At 39.3% G+C, this 14,558-nt stretch overlaps 1 long non-coding RNA gene across 2 annotated transcripts; it reads right to left on the minus strand.

Moving 5' to 3' along the window:
* Positions 1–2,520: 2,520 nt before the first annotated feature.
* LOC146463105 (uncharacterized) lies at positions 2,521–7,860 on the minus strand. Of its 2 annotated transcripts, XR_014856997.1 has the most exons (4): positions 7,661–7,860; positions 7,135–7,209; positions 6,265–6,360; positions 2,521–2,905 (listed from the first exon to the last, which is right to left on the minus strand). It is a non-coding gene; the product is annotated as an uncharacterized LOC146463105 (long non-coding RNA). The 2 variants fall into 2 exon arrangements; XR_014856996.1 differs by lacking the exon at positions 7,661–7,860 and having other exon boundaries at positions 7,135–7,620.
* Between the last annotated feature and the right edge of the window lie 6,698 nt (positions 7,861–14,558).

Genomic DNA, 14,558 nt, shown 5'->3' on the forward strand with positions numbered 1-14,558 from the left:
ACATTAGTGAAAGTTCATAACAATTTTTTTCGTGTAATAGATTTTTAGGGACCGGATTTTAACTTGACTAAAATTCCTGGATAAACTTAATCGTGCTTTGTTGACTGAGCTCTTAAGGTGGCTGGTACCGGTTTGTATCACGTACCAGCACTTACACTTTAAGAGATCAATACTACCACTCTTCATCAGTTGACAAAACAAACATGGTATCAAACAAATGCCCAATGTTTGGTGAATAAGTTAGTCATTTTCTTGACATAATAGATTAACATAGCAACAGTGTATCGTTTTAAAAACACCCCTAATTTTAGCTTTAAGTGGTTATGACTCAAAAGCAAGCACGATGATCCCGGTTTCTATTATGGAACTGTGATCAGCATGTTCAGATACAAATTTTGCAATGTTTAAAAAATGCTGGAAGGGGTTAGGAGCCACCTTAACTTTTCGAAAAGGCTATTTACTCTTTCCTACAATATTTTAATTTTTTTTAAACGTTGTATCTGAACTTACTGATCATAGTTCCATAATAAAAAAAATTGAGGTTATATTACTCGTTTTTGAGTTATAACCACTTAAAACTAAAATTATGGGTGTTTCAAACAGTTTCCGCATCTATGATAACTTACTATGTCAAGAAAACTACAATGACTCATTTAGCAATAATTAGGCTTTTGTTTGATACCATTATTATTTTATCAACTTATAAGTCGTGTTAGTATTGATTTGTCAAAGTGTAAGTACTGAAAAGTGTTGGAAACCGGTACTTTTTGGAGTAAAAATCGTAAGAAAGAGAAGCCTAATTGTGCTGATTAAAGTGAAAAAAAAATTAAACTGTTTTGCTCAAGAAGTGTAAGCAGTTGCTAGATGCAGCAAAAAGGCGAGTCAAAAATATACTAAGTCATTTGGCGGGAAAATTTTTCCCCTTTATATGGGTTATTGAATAGAAAGAAACGAAAAACGCGCTTTTAAAGGGGGTCTGGTAACTAGTTATTTTGTAGGCTCTTTTTACACATTTTTCCCTTTGCTCAGAAAAAAAGCGCTGTGCTTTTGATGGGGGTGTTCTAGTATTGAGTCAAAAGAAAAACTAAGTCTTTTGGCGGGAAAAATTTGTGCAGGTTTTACACGGATTTAGCCCTTCAAGAGCAAAGTTGTATTTTGACTTTGTGCTAGACCCGTGTTAAAAACGCAGAACTTTTTTTCTTCTCGGCAACCCCTCCTAGGCAAAAAAAAGTAAAAGAGATAGCCTACAAAATGACTAGTTACCAGGCCCCCTTTAAAAGCGCGATTTTTTTTTTTTTCATTTATTGTATGTTCTAATGAAAACAAGACAAATAAAGTTGAAAAAATAAAAACAATTAAGTTTTAAATTGTTTATTGACTAATTGATATTAATTACAAGTTATTTTAACTAATTAACTATACAAGTAATTGCTACTTAAACCATTTCATATACAAAGTAATCAAAAATGTAAACCAGATGATGAAAAGTAAATAAACTACTTTGTTTGACAAAATTATTGTGAAACGAATTACTTAGTAAAACTAAGTTTTTTGGCTTTGCAATGATTCCGGAAAACAGGTGTAAATTGGTTATTTTTTAAATGCTAAGTTTTTGTTAACAAAAAGTGCTCAAAATTTCTTAGAGTCGAATCACAGTTAAGGCAAGTTTTCAATTTTTCCAGCCATTTCGAAGTAGATTGAAAACATGGCGTGAAATGCAGTATTTTTTTAGAAAAAGAACGGTCACAAAAAATTTCTGACTTTCCCAATTGCCTGCTGTTGACTTTCAATACAAACACTGCATTTCACGAAATGTTTCAGCCAGTTTCAAAACGACGGAAAGATTACTAACATGTGTATGACTAGAAAAAGTCTACGCAACCAAATCCTATCTTAGCGAAATTGAAAAATATGCGTGCACGATACAAGACTCTATATTCTTTTTGTATGTACATTACGTGTCTGGATTAGCTGCCAAAGATATACAATTGTTTTCAAGAACGTGTGTAATTTCATTCATTCAAGCATTTGTATGAATTTCGAGATTACAAATTTTGGTCAAAAATTGACAATTGTTTAAGTATAAATCCACCGAAAGATAAATCAGTCTGGCCTCGGTTGTTGAAAGAGTGGATAACTTATCCAGTGGATCCGTCGCTATCCAGAAGATAAAAGGTATTGGTTGGAATACATTTTATCAGCTGGATAGGATTTATCCGGTGGATAAAGATGCCCGTTCTTTGCCCAACCGGGGCTTCTGCCGTTAAATTTTGGATCGTGCACTCATAAAAGAATCGTGAATGTTTCAGCCGTTGAAATTACGAACACTTGAAACAAGAAGTTCCATCATAAAAGGAATGTCAAATATATTCTAGAACTCAAAGACTTGTTTACTTCAAATTTTTATGAACTCTAACGTTTCTATTCAGCAAAATTTTACTTAAAACTGTTTTGGGTGGACATCTGATGAAATCGTACATTTTGTTTGAATGTTTGTTGGAAATCGTCCCTTGGCGTGTTTGTTTGAATTGTAGAATTAAAAGACGTGCAATTGTTCAAGTTCCAATTGTAGTGAAAAGTTATGTTTCTAATCAGCAAAATTATTTTGTTTTTGGTTCACATTTGTTGAAATCTTATATTCTGTTTGAATGTTTGTTGGAATTTGTTATCGACCCTTAAGAATTTTTTTTCTTAAATTAGTGATAATTCGAGCAACTCTTAAAATGGAACTTTCTGTTTAGTACAAGAGCTCGCGAAACTCTACTACATTTTCTACCTTAAATATGCTTACTAATTTCAGCGATGTTCAGTCTTTCTCTTGTCCTGCTTGCTTGCATATTCTTTCAAGCATGCGGAGGTGATTTTTTCTTCAATCTTGTGTTTTTGTCAAACTTGAGATTGACAGCTAAAAGAAAAGGAACTTGACATAAATTTCATGTAACGCTACAAACAGCATCTAAAATTAGTCTAATGATAGGTTTCAGAAAAGTATGAAATATGTGCACCTTGTCGGTAACTATTTCCGGAATAGTAAAATCTAACTGAGTACTTTATTGCAATTTCCTTGATCCAGTTAAGCCACTTTATAGTGCCACATAAATTGAAGTCGCCTTTGCGAAAAAGTAAGGTTTCCTAATCAACGGTTACAAATTTACAGATATTTGAAATTTCCTTGTTTTGCACACTGTTAATAACAAGCACACTGAACTGATCAAAACTATTTGCATAGAGTAGCTCATAGATTCTACAGTTTCATTTAAAACTACTCGGGAAACTTATACACTTGACTTGAAACACGAGATATTTCGCTGAAGGTTTGTTATAAAAATTACCCTGCGAGGAATTTTTGGCGCGAGTGTTGTTTTTTCACTTGCAAACTTGTTTGTCGTTTTTTAGATAATTTGCAAGCGTGCACGACCTATGTTGTCATTAGTAACGAAATAAAGGCAACAAGACCTCATTAATAAACATAAGCCTCACAACCTATTTTCTGGAGAATTTTGAGCATTCTTTTTCAAGCAATTCCAAGGTGGCCTTCCTTCCCTCCTTCTCATACAATAAAGTTGAGTATTCTTCAATGTGAAATGAAATTAAACTGAGATATTTCGCTGCAAGTTTGCCGTGAAAATTACCCTTCGCGATACATTTTTGCCGCGACTATACTATTGTTTTTCCACTTGTGAACTTGTTTGTCTTTTTTGCATAATTTGCACGCGTGCACGACCTATGTTGTCACTGGTTACCACACAAAGGCGACAAGACCTCATTAATAAAACATGAGAGTCACAACCTATTTCTAGTGAATTTTGAGCATTCTTACTCCAGCAATGTCCAGGTGGCCTTGTGGTAAAGCTTGCGCCATAAGCAAACAAACGACGGCCTTATCTCTGCCGTCGTTTAATTTAAGTAGCTTCCAAAGGGCTTGGTTCAAGCCCCGATACAGTCTGTCAATTTTCCTTTTTTTATTTTGATTTTTTCATTATTTTTTATTTCATTTTTGAGCAAATTCCTGAGTTAAAGTTCATGTTTTTTGTACAATGTTTTAATCAAAGACGTTTTTTTTCGTTTTTTTTTAAATAGGCAAAACAACATTGCGTGAAGCCTACGAAGAATTAAATTGTGTTGAACCTAAACTGACAGCTACAAACACGGGAAATAAGTTCCAAGGATCAATATTGGTGCTACCAAAAGAAAAAACTTTGAAGGAAATTTTGAAAATTTATTTTGCAAGCTCTACTTGTTTTCTTTTTTGTTTTTTGTTTTTCCATATTTTTCATTATATTTCATCCGATTTGAACAAGTATTGGTTTCGGGTCTTGAGCCTAAAACTTGCGCGAATGTCAAAAAAAATTCTTACTCTAACTACTTGTAATTTAACAGAGAAATCTGTAGGGGTATTTTAAAAATATCTCGATTTATGCAAAGTAGGAAGTTTTTCATTCATCTGCGCTTTATTTTAACTGTTTTTAAACATAAATATCTTAAAATCGGAAACAACCATGAAGCTCAATATAAATTTAGAATGTTTTGCTATGAGAAAAGACCTTTCAATAGAAAACACAAAGTGTCAAGTTTTATTTTGCCATAGATATTGGTGAAAAATGTGGGAATAAACAAAATCACCCCGTAGACATTGATTCATTATTTACTTGAAAACGCTCGAAAAGATTTTTTTTCTAATTTCGCCTACAAGTTGTCTAGATTGAGTAGTTAAAATCCCTAAAGTTTCGTCAAAGTATCTGACTAGATTTCGAGATAATCGACAATGTTTAAAATGAGAGGCTTTGCGCTTCCGTTGCTATGGTAGTAGCTATTGCTTGGAAACCGATGAGAAAATTAACTTTGATCATATGTTGAAATGACGATGTAGTATGAAGGAGATCGAAGTTTATCTTGTATGCGAGATTGTAATTTCAAAACTTCCACCATTAGTCCAGAAAAACTGCTGCGAGCCTCCTTAAACGTGTTTTTTTTTTTTCAATCATGCATCAAAAAAATAACATGGAGTGTAAAAATGGTGAACACCAAGTTGTCAGAAATTAACCTAGATTTACTTGGAAACGGTGAAAAACTGAATGTTCTGAAATATATAGTTTCCTAATGAGTAGGATTTGAGGAATTGTGGTTTATTTCTATGCTTATTGTAGCGACATAATAGGCTTCCTTAAAACATAGTGTCACGTGATTTCGTTTCTATGGTCTTTTTTTGTTTGAAAATCAAACAAAAGTCATATGCCTGGATAAAGATTGCAGTGTAACTAAATGAAAGCCTTCATTTCCACCGAATTATCATTTTTAAAATCAAGCTCCAGGCTACTCAACTGCAATAGGCCTACTGAATTCTTTTAGTTAATGGTTGCATTTTGATGTGTTTCTTTCGTTAGCCTTATAATCTTTTTATTTTTCTGGGAAAAGTTCTTTCACCTAAGAATCTTTTGGCACTTGACTGCATAAATTAACTCCTTATTGGATATCACAGAATAGCTCACGAATAGCGGTGAATCAAAAGACAGTGTGGGATTCTGTGAGACTATCTTAGTGTTAGAGACGTATGATTTATTTTACAAAGATTTTCAAAAGATTTTCATTATAGGAAAACATTCAAAACGTACATTGAGCTTCTCAGCTGGCTGAGACTTCCAAACACTTTGCAATTGGCATAAAATTAATCAAAAATTTTCAAAATGGGAAGCCTTGAGAACTATAATTATTTTCGACTTTCGAGGATTTTTAGGCTTACGAAGTATTTCTGGTGTTAGATCACAAGATGTGAAACTAGGTGAAGGTTCAGCCGTTGTTTCGTAGTATAAAGGAAATCCAAGTTTGCCTTCTATGCGAACTTTTAATTTCAAAACGATCCACTCTCAAATAGAAAATTAGGCTATCAACTCCAAAAACAAGATCAAAACAAACTTTGCTCCATTTTGGCATAAGACTAGGTTACAGATATAATTTGAGACAGAGGGAAGATATCGGTTTCGACGCTTTCACTATGGTTATTATTTTGCTTCAAGTTTCAATTGAAGACCAATACTGGCGCGAACTTAAAATGTATAGCTTGTATTAAAGTATTGTAATGGCTGACATGAATCGGATAAATGAATTAAATTACCAATCCCCAATATCTGTTGTTTCATTTTGTGCTGAAAACAATTAATCTTGTCGAGTCTATCGCGTCTTTTTTTCCTTCAAATAATAAAAGATTTAGTCAGCCATTATTTTTGAAGATATTTATTATCCAATATAACATTTTAAAGTTCTTACCTTTAAAGCGTTTCCGTTCTTGTTCCCTGATTCCAGCTTCTCTTGTATTCCATCGATCCTTTCGTTTTCCGCTTTCAGTAATTGACTGAATGACTCCTGAAAAAAAAAATGAAAAACTTAATAATTTGCATCAAATGCTATATTATTGGAGAAATAAACGGGCCAAAATATTAATCTTAACCAGGCTTTAAACGGTGATGTTGTGATTAAGATCAATAGGACTTCAACCGGAAGTGGAAATACGATATAAAATCGTGCAAACCCGACATAAAACCTACAGGAAACATTTGTTTTTATCTGGAAATTTTTCGGGGCGAGCTACCTTGTATTTTTGTATGCATGTAATACTCAGTATGCCTTTCCAACAAAGCAATAAATACGGTAGGTTACCGACTTAGGAGTTAAGATGATTTGAAAAACCTGGAATTTAGAGGTCCTTTTTGTGGAACTGACCTGTTGCCATGGCGACCGTTATAACCTCTGAACTAGCATTTAAGTATTTCACAACAACAGAGTTAAAAATAAAGATTTTTCTAGTTTACCCAAATGATCAGATTCAATTTTTTGTAAGCTTTCATCGGTTCACAACTTACGAGCCCCCTTAACCTATAAGTCCAAATATAGTGAGTGATCAGCATCTGATTTCTCCTTAAACATGATCACTGAACCCAACATGCAGGTCACGAGAATAAACGGAGTGATCACCAAAGAAAATATGTCTTGATGGTCAAACAAACATGTTTTGACTATTGAATTCTCCCAACTAGTGGCAGAGGAAAGATGGAGAAGGACGAGGAGATTATACATATTGATATCGGGCGCGAATGTTAAACCGTCGGCGGATTTATTGTATGATGACAAAGTGCTTACCTTTGCAGTAATTCCAGCTTGTTCTCCCGGTTTCTGCCTTCACTTTTTCACTTGCAATCTACTGAATTAGTTGGTCTGAAAATACAAATTATCATATTAGTAATTCTGTAGAACAGCCTAAATATTTACGCCATTTTTTCATACTGGGAAAATGTCGGTTTTAACCGAGGAATCAATTCGGCAAAGGCCGATAACAAGAAAGCTTTCCGCACAGCTCGTTGCATTAATTATACATGCATCACTGTCATACTAACTCTCTTACACAAAGAAGGAGCAAAAATAAAGTTTGAGTTGCAAAATTGCCAAATTTTGCACATAAAGGAAGAGTCTGTACGTTGCTTTAGCTATCGAAGTAACATTAAGGATACTACTAAGAACGAGGCTAAGTTTTAATCTTCTTTAAGCACTAGAGGAGTTACAATCGTCGCTTGCAACAAGCAGCAAGCTAACGCTCGTGTTAAGTCAGCACTGATTTGTTTGTAGTGCCCACACAAACTTTAAATAATATTTGTAGAATATAGCTCACCTTTAGCGTGTACTTCTTTCAATGCTTTATAATAAATATACGCCTTCGAATTTCATCATATATTTCTTCGTTAAAGACGACCGTTAAACCACTCCTTCCAACGGTTTTTTACAAGTGCGAGAAGTACGTGTGAAATTATCTATGAATATGGATTAGAAACTGTAAGCCAATCGCTGACAACAACATTTCCTCGCACCTGAAAAAAGAAACATTCCGCGCGTGCTTGCAAAGTGCGCATGCAAAATGGAAATATTTTTGGGACAAATTTTAGGCATAAAAAGATGAGGAATTTTTGCTTTGTGTCAGAGACGTAGTAAACCGTAATGTAAACGGTAAAAGAAAACGAAATTTTGTGTAAACACACATATGAATGCGGTGCGCATCTGATGGAGGAGCTTAAGCAACGACGACGGCGACGGCAACGACAACGCCGCAAAACAATAGGTTCAATTACCAAAAACAATCGCTCTGCACGTGCATTTTACATTTTGGCACATTTCTTTGCCGACATTTAAGGTTTTGTGGAGAACGTGAACGCACGACGGTGAATTTTTTATTTTCTTTCTTAACTTGTACGCCACTCCTATCAATTTGGTTCCTGGATAGTTCGCCATTTTTGTAAAAGTTGAGGGAGTTGAAATTATCGCGAAGTAGCACAAATGAAATAAAGATATATTTTCAGGTTACGTTTTCGTTGAGATTGTAGAAAGGACATCAAGTCGCGTAGCGCCGAGTTGGTTATAGGAGGATTATGGACACTCGCGCGTGTTATCGGCTATAGTGATCTCGTACCCAACAGACGCCAGTGCAGCTCCTGTTTTAATAATTATTTCTTCAAATTGCTGCATTTTGTGAACCGACGGGTTCTAGTCGGCCAGTTGTGAAGCGTTGGAGAAGAGAAAACTTTGTCGCCCTGTGCATTGCGTCCCCTTACGGGGAAGGGAGGTGTGTGATTTCGCACGCGCACGTGTTTAGGCTGAGTGGATCTGAACAGTTACGACAGAAGAGGGGAGCATTCTACTCGTAGATTTCGTTGGCCGCAAACATGGAACTTTCTATTCTGGCTCCAGAAGGCCGTTATCTAAAAACTAAAAATGAGCAAATAACCGCATCGGATCAGTTGTCAATTGAAGTGTATATGACAGGTCTCTTTTTAGTTGCTTGATCTAATGTTAATGTCATTCTCCCATGAAAAACTGAAACAAATCCTTATCAATTTTTCTTCCCCGATTTTGAGCCGTATAAAAGCGTCAAAATTACTTCCGGCTGGGCACAATACCGTGCAAGACGTGAGCTTTGAGATAGCAGGGCTGTGATGTCAATACAGGAATGCTAGTCTCGCGGTTTCTCTAGTCTTCAGTTCAATTTCATTCTGAGTATTCAACAATTCTATTCATATTTCGTTCACATAGTTTTATTCCTCTGCACACGAAAAACATCTGAGGAATAGAGAAATCGCGAGAGTAGCGTTCCTGTATTGACGTGACAGCTCTTTTATTCTAGTACGAGAGGGAAAACCCTGAAGCCCTGCTACAAGCCACCAGATATATGACGGTGATCATAAGCCACTTACTTGTCATTGCTATTCTCCCTTCTCCGATGAAGTGTGTGCAAAGTTCTCCAATGAGGTGAGCTAGTTTTTATTGACGCCACATCGAACACTGAAGAGCACAATTTGAAAGGATTTGTGACGTGTACGTATACACACAGTGTTGATGGAGCTCTACCAGACCCACCACCCAGATGCTGCGACAGCTAGAGGTTAACGAAAAGTCCAAGACCTTAACTTTGTATTTTATAATTTTTCGCAGACAATAATCCAGCTGGATTTTTGTGCCACTATTAGGTCAGAAAAGCACTTTCGCAGTGCGTCAGAATTTAAACCCAAGCGATGGTTGAGAGAAAACAAGAAAGAAATAGGTGTCTTTGCATTCCTTCTATTTGGGTTTGGCCCGCGCATGTGCATTGGTAAGTTTATTTAATCAAAAGATCCGGAAATTTGCGATTGGAAACAGTGCGCTGAATTTTAGTTTGACTATCTGGATAACACACGATTTTCTTCGAGAGGTTTGGTCGGTTAAGGCATTGAATATCGAAACACTTATTAATAAGTGGAGAGGTAGGGGGCGAGGAGAGCCGTGCAGGTTAGCGGGTAGCGACAAGATCCAGAAAAAGAGGGAACAAAAAGCGCGGATCTCCAAGTTCCGAAAGCGGAATTACCAAAGAGGAAAGGTAGTGGGGGGAATGGAAAACAATTTGTAGAGTCGTGAAATATGAGAATGAATCCCCCGGAAAACGAGGGTGTGAAACGGGATTGGAGGGAGAGAGATATTTTTAGCCGATCCACGATTCAGTTCACTAACTGCAGCATTGCTGTAGAGTAGGACCGGCTACGATTACGTCCTTCGCCCTTCAATAACTGTGTTATTAACACAAATACAATCGGAATGACAGTAACTAGAGTTTTGTGGTCAAAATTTACCAAAATGCACCGTTCACACAATGTTTGAAGTCAAAATTTTCTGAACACATGCTAGAAAAATACTTATATGAGGCATATTAACGAGGCTGGCAGTAAAATTTTCTTTTGGTTCACGTTTCAGGTAGCAGAGTGGCAGAATTAGAAATGTATCTTCTGGCAGCAAAGGTAAATTACTGCAAAGCAGATTGCAGACTTGTTGCTTACTCTAAAACTACATTGTAAACGACACCATTTAGCTTCTGCTTCGACAGCTTTCCAGGGCTGGGTGTATTATTTTTAGGTAAATGAAGGACTATAGTGCGTGGCATTTTTTTCTCATTTGACGTCACATCTTCTGAACATCCACCATCTTGGATTTGAAAACCTTAGAAAACGATGAAATATTAAATTGAATTGACATTGATGGTCTGGGAAACTCGGGTTTCTCAAAGACAGTGACTCCTAATGCAAAGGTATTGTAACAGACTGTTGTGTGACATAGTGCCCAAATGTGGTAGCTCCATATTTGGGCATTCCATGTGATCGTGTAACCAGAGCAGATTGTAAGAGTGTGTTGCTCGCGGATTAACAACTGAAAAACTAAGTGTTCTCTGCGTTCTGCGTTAGTGAACCCAGGGTAGGGTAACATTGGTGTCAGACGTGGGATGGCAGACGCGGATATTAGCGACGAAAGCGGGGAAATTGTTTTCAAAACGGAGGATGCGAGTGTCGTGGATGAAAATGTTTCGCCGCTCATCTCTACGGCGGCGTACTCCGGTTCGAACTTGGACGCTATTATGAAAGTACTTCAGTTTATACAGGAACAATCAAAGGATAGAAAACAGGCTGGAACAACAAGGGCTAAAAACTTAACTTCGAGTAGAAGAACTGTCGCAACGCTTCACAGAACTAGATACTAGATTAATCAAGCATCGCAACTAGAGACTGAGCTCAAGTTACACGGAGATAAATTAACTGTGAAAATAAATGCTTTGGAGGAAGATTTCGTAAATAAGATGGAATCCCTTGACTCGAAACAACGTTCCTTCGAAGAAGATGTTAAGGAAAGGCTCAAAGGGACACAAGAGAAGTTCGACTCGCAGCTGAAGACTCTCAGTGATAAACTGAGCAAAGCGCTTGATACGGCGGAACAACAAATGCATGTTAAAGAAGAAAGTTTCACGCCTTTGAAAGCAAGCCTTCCACCCGAAGTCTCCAAGTTTTCAACGCCTCTCTCCGTTTCCAGTGGAGATCCTAACAGAAACGGCCGGTTCAAAAACCACCTTCGTTTGACGGCAAATCACAGTGGGAACCGTACATCGCACAGTTCGAAATCGTCGCTGGAATGAATCAATGGAACGACGAGCAGGAGGGTAACTACCTTGCGACGATCCTAAAAGGTTCTGCCTTGAGTCTACTGGGAAATCTTCCATCAGATACCCGTCAAGACTATAAGGAGTTGGTTGCAGCTCTCGAGAGCAGATTTGGTTCGACGCACAAGCAAGAACTGTATCGTTCCAAGTTTAAAGGTAGATTGAGACGGCGTGACGAATCACTACAAGAGCTAGCCGAGGATTTAGAGCGCTTGGCTGGCTTACCCTCTTGCACCAGAAGAAATGAAGGATCTACTGGCCAAGGAGCAATTTATTGATGCTATCCTGGATGGAGATACTAGACTACGATTGAAGCAAAGTCGTCCCCAGTCCCTTTGAGCAGCTCTCGCCTTGGCTATGGAGTTAGAATCTTACTGGCTAGCATCTCGCCAAAGGGACTTTCAGGCTCGTGGAGTGAACTGCGACACAGCAGAACGAACTTCAACTGAGAAGCCTGGTCATGGGGAATGCCGGCAGGATGATTTACTGGCACAAGTCAAAGGGCTGCTTGCTGAAGTGGTTTCCTCCTAGGGTCGCAGCCAGCCTTATCAAGGGGATCCTGATACCAGGCCGCGGTGTTGGGATTGCGGAAAGAGGAAACGAAACTGTTGGAACATTGGCGGGAACTGGTCAAGAGATGTGCAGACGCAGGGCAACTCTAAAACTCCTTTAAACTAAGACAGGCCGGCCTTGAGGGGGAAAGGTCGGCCCAGCAAACAGTCAATTCAACCCCACAAGTTATGATGGTGACTGGACAGTTGTCCCACAAGGGGGACAGCCTCACAGTAAATGGAAACATTGATGGTGTGATCTGTCCTATGGTCGTTGATACAGGAGCTAATGTCACAGTAGTCCGACCAGATGTACTGAGCAAGAGTACACTTTCTCGCTTACAGGGTACCATGAGTGTACGTAAAACTGCGACAGGGGACACAGCAAATGTTGCTGGTGAACTATGGCTCGGGATAAAGATTGGAGGCACAGACGTCTCCCATGAAACACTAGCTGCAGATATTTCTGACAAGTTCATACTCGGCCTGGACAGTTGTACAGTTGTAAAGTTGTTGCTGGAGCAGGAAGCCTGCGTATTGGAGTAGAGGAGGTCCCTCTTCATAAGCCCTCAGCTAGTCAACTAGCTCACTGTTATCGTTTAACAGCTGTGGAAGACACACTGATTTCTCCTTACAGTGAAACCATCGTAGCGGCGAGGATGATGGATGATCCACTTGGTGAAACGTGGGGAACAGTAGGCCCATCGTTTACTGCTAAGCTTCCACCTGATGTTATGGCTGGTAAGACGTTGGTAGATGCCCAACAAGATTATGTTCCTGTGAGAGTGGTAAATCTCTCTGGTCAACCAAGAACAATTTGTCAGGGTACTGAGGAAGCGAGCTGTGAACCCGTAGAAAGCGTCATTCACCAACAGCATGACTTCATTCCTGATTCTCAAGTCATAGGGGATGACTTGCCAAAACATTTATAAAAGACCTCTATGCCCGAAGCACGGAGGGGTTAAATGCTGGTCAACAGCGTCAGCTGTACGATCTCCTGCTTGAATTTCAAGACATCTTCTCAAAGTGGCCTCAAGATCTGGGCAACACTAGCCTAGCAAGACATGAGATCAACATCGGCGATGCTGTCCCTGTTCGTCAGCACCCAAGGAGACTACCTTTGGCACAGCGCGAGGAAGCCTTTAAAGCGGTCGAGAACATGAAGAAACAAGGCATAATTGAACCCTCAGTCAGTCCCTGGGCCTCGCCTGTCGTGTTGGTTAAAAAAAAGAAGATGGCTCGACAAGGTTTTGCGTGGACTACTGCAAACTGAATGACCTCACGAAAAAGGACTCCTATCCGCTGCCCAGGATAGACAGCACCCTTGATGAACTCGCTGGTTTAACTTGGTTTTCGACCCTTGACCTCAAGAGTGGTTACTGGCAAGTAGAGGTGGCAGAGAAAGACAGAGAGAAGACAGCCTTCTCTGTAGGAAATGGGCTCTGGCATTACAATGTCATGGCGTTCGGTCTTTGCAATGCGCCAGCCACATTCGAGCGCCTTATGGACAACGTACTCGAGGACTTGAGGTGCGTAATTTACCTTGATGATGTACTTGTTCATGCCTCGACCTTCGAGCGAGAGTTAAGACACTTGAGACTTGTGTTTTCCCGTTTAAGAGTAGCCAACCTGAAGTTGAATCCTAAGAAGTGCGAAGTGTCTCGACGCAAGGTTAAGTTCCTTGGCCATGTAGTCTATGCAGAGGGAGTAGCCACAGACCCCGACAAAGTAGAGGCAGTTAAAACCTGGGCGTGGAGAAGAGACGTGGCAGCTGGTGCTTCCTACAGCTTCCTTCGTGCCGGTGTGCTGAAATTTCTGCATGATATTCCAGTAGGTGGTCACCTAGGAGTGTCAAAGACCCTAGGCAAAGTCCGTGAAAGGCTCTACTGGATCCATTGTTGTCGTGACGTTGAAGAATGGTGCCTCAAATGTGACCTGTGTGCGTCTAGGAAGGATCCCAGGGTGAAAACGAGATCGCCGCTTCAGCTGTACAATGTTGGAGAGCCCATGGAACGTGTGGCTATAGATGTCTTGGGACCCTTGCTGGAAACAGAAAGCGGAAACAAGTACATCTTGATTGCTATGGATTACTTCAGTAAATGGCCTGAGGCGTACGCACTCCCAAATCAGGAAGCGGTCACTTCTGCCAATGTCCTAGTGTCTCCATTCTTCAGTAGGTTTGGGGTGCCGGCCGAACTCCAGTCTGATCAAGGACGAAATTTTGAGTCTCATGTCTTTCAGGAGGTCTGCACCTTGCTTGGGATCCATAAGACACGGACAACCGCCCTGCATCCTCAGTCGGATGGCATGGTTGAACGTTACAACAGAACTCTAGAGAATCAACTGACCACATTTTTTCAGGATCATCAGAAAGACTGGGACTTGCATCTACCACTACTTCTGATGTCATACCGTTCAGCCGTGCACGAGACGACGAAGCTTACGCCTGCAATGCTCATGTTCGGGCGGGAATTGCGTGTCCCCTTGGATCTGCTTTTGGGGCGGCCGCAAGC

This window comes from Pavona decussata, unplaced genomic scaffold, assembly GCF_977016875.1.
Source record: "Pavona decussata unplaced genomic scaffold, jaPavDecu1.1 SCAFFOLD_180, whole genome shotgun sequence".
Lineage (NCBI taxonomy): Eukaryota > Metazoa > Cnidaria > Anthozoa > Scleractinia > Agariciidae > Pavona > Pavona decussata.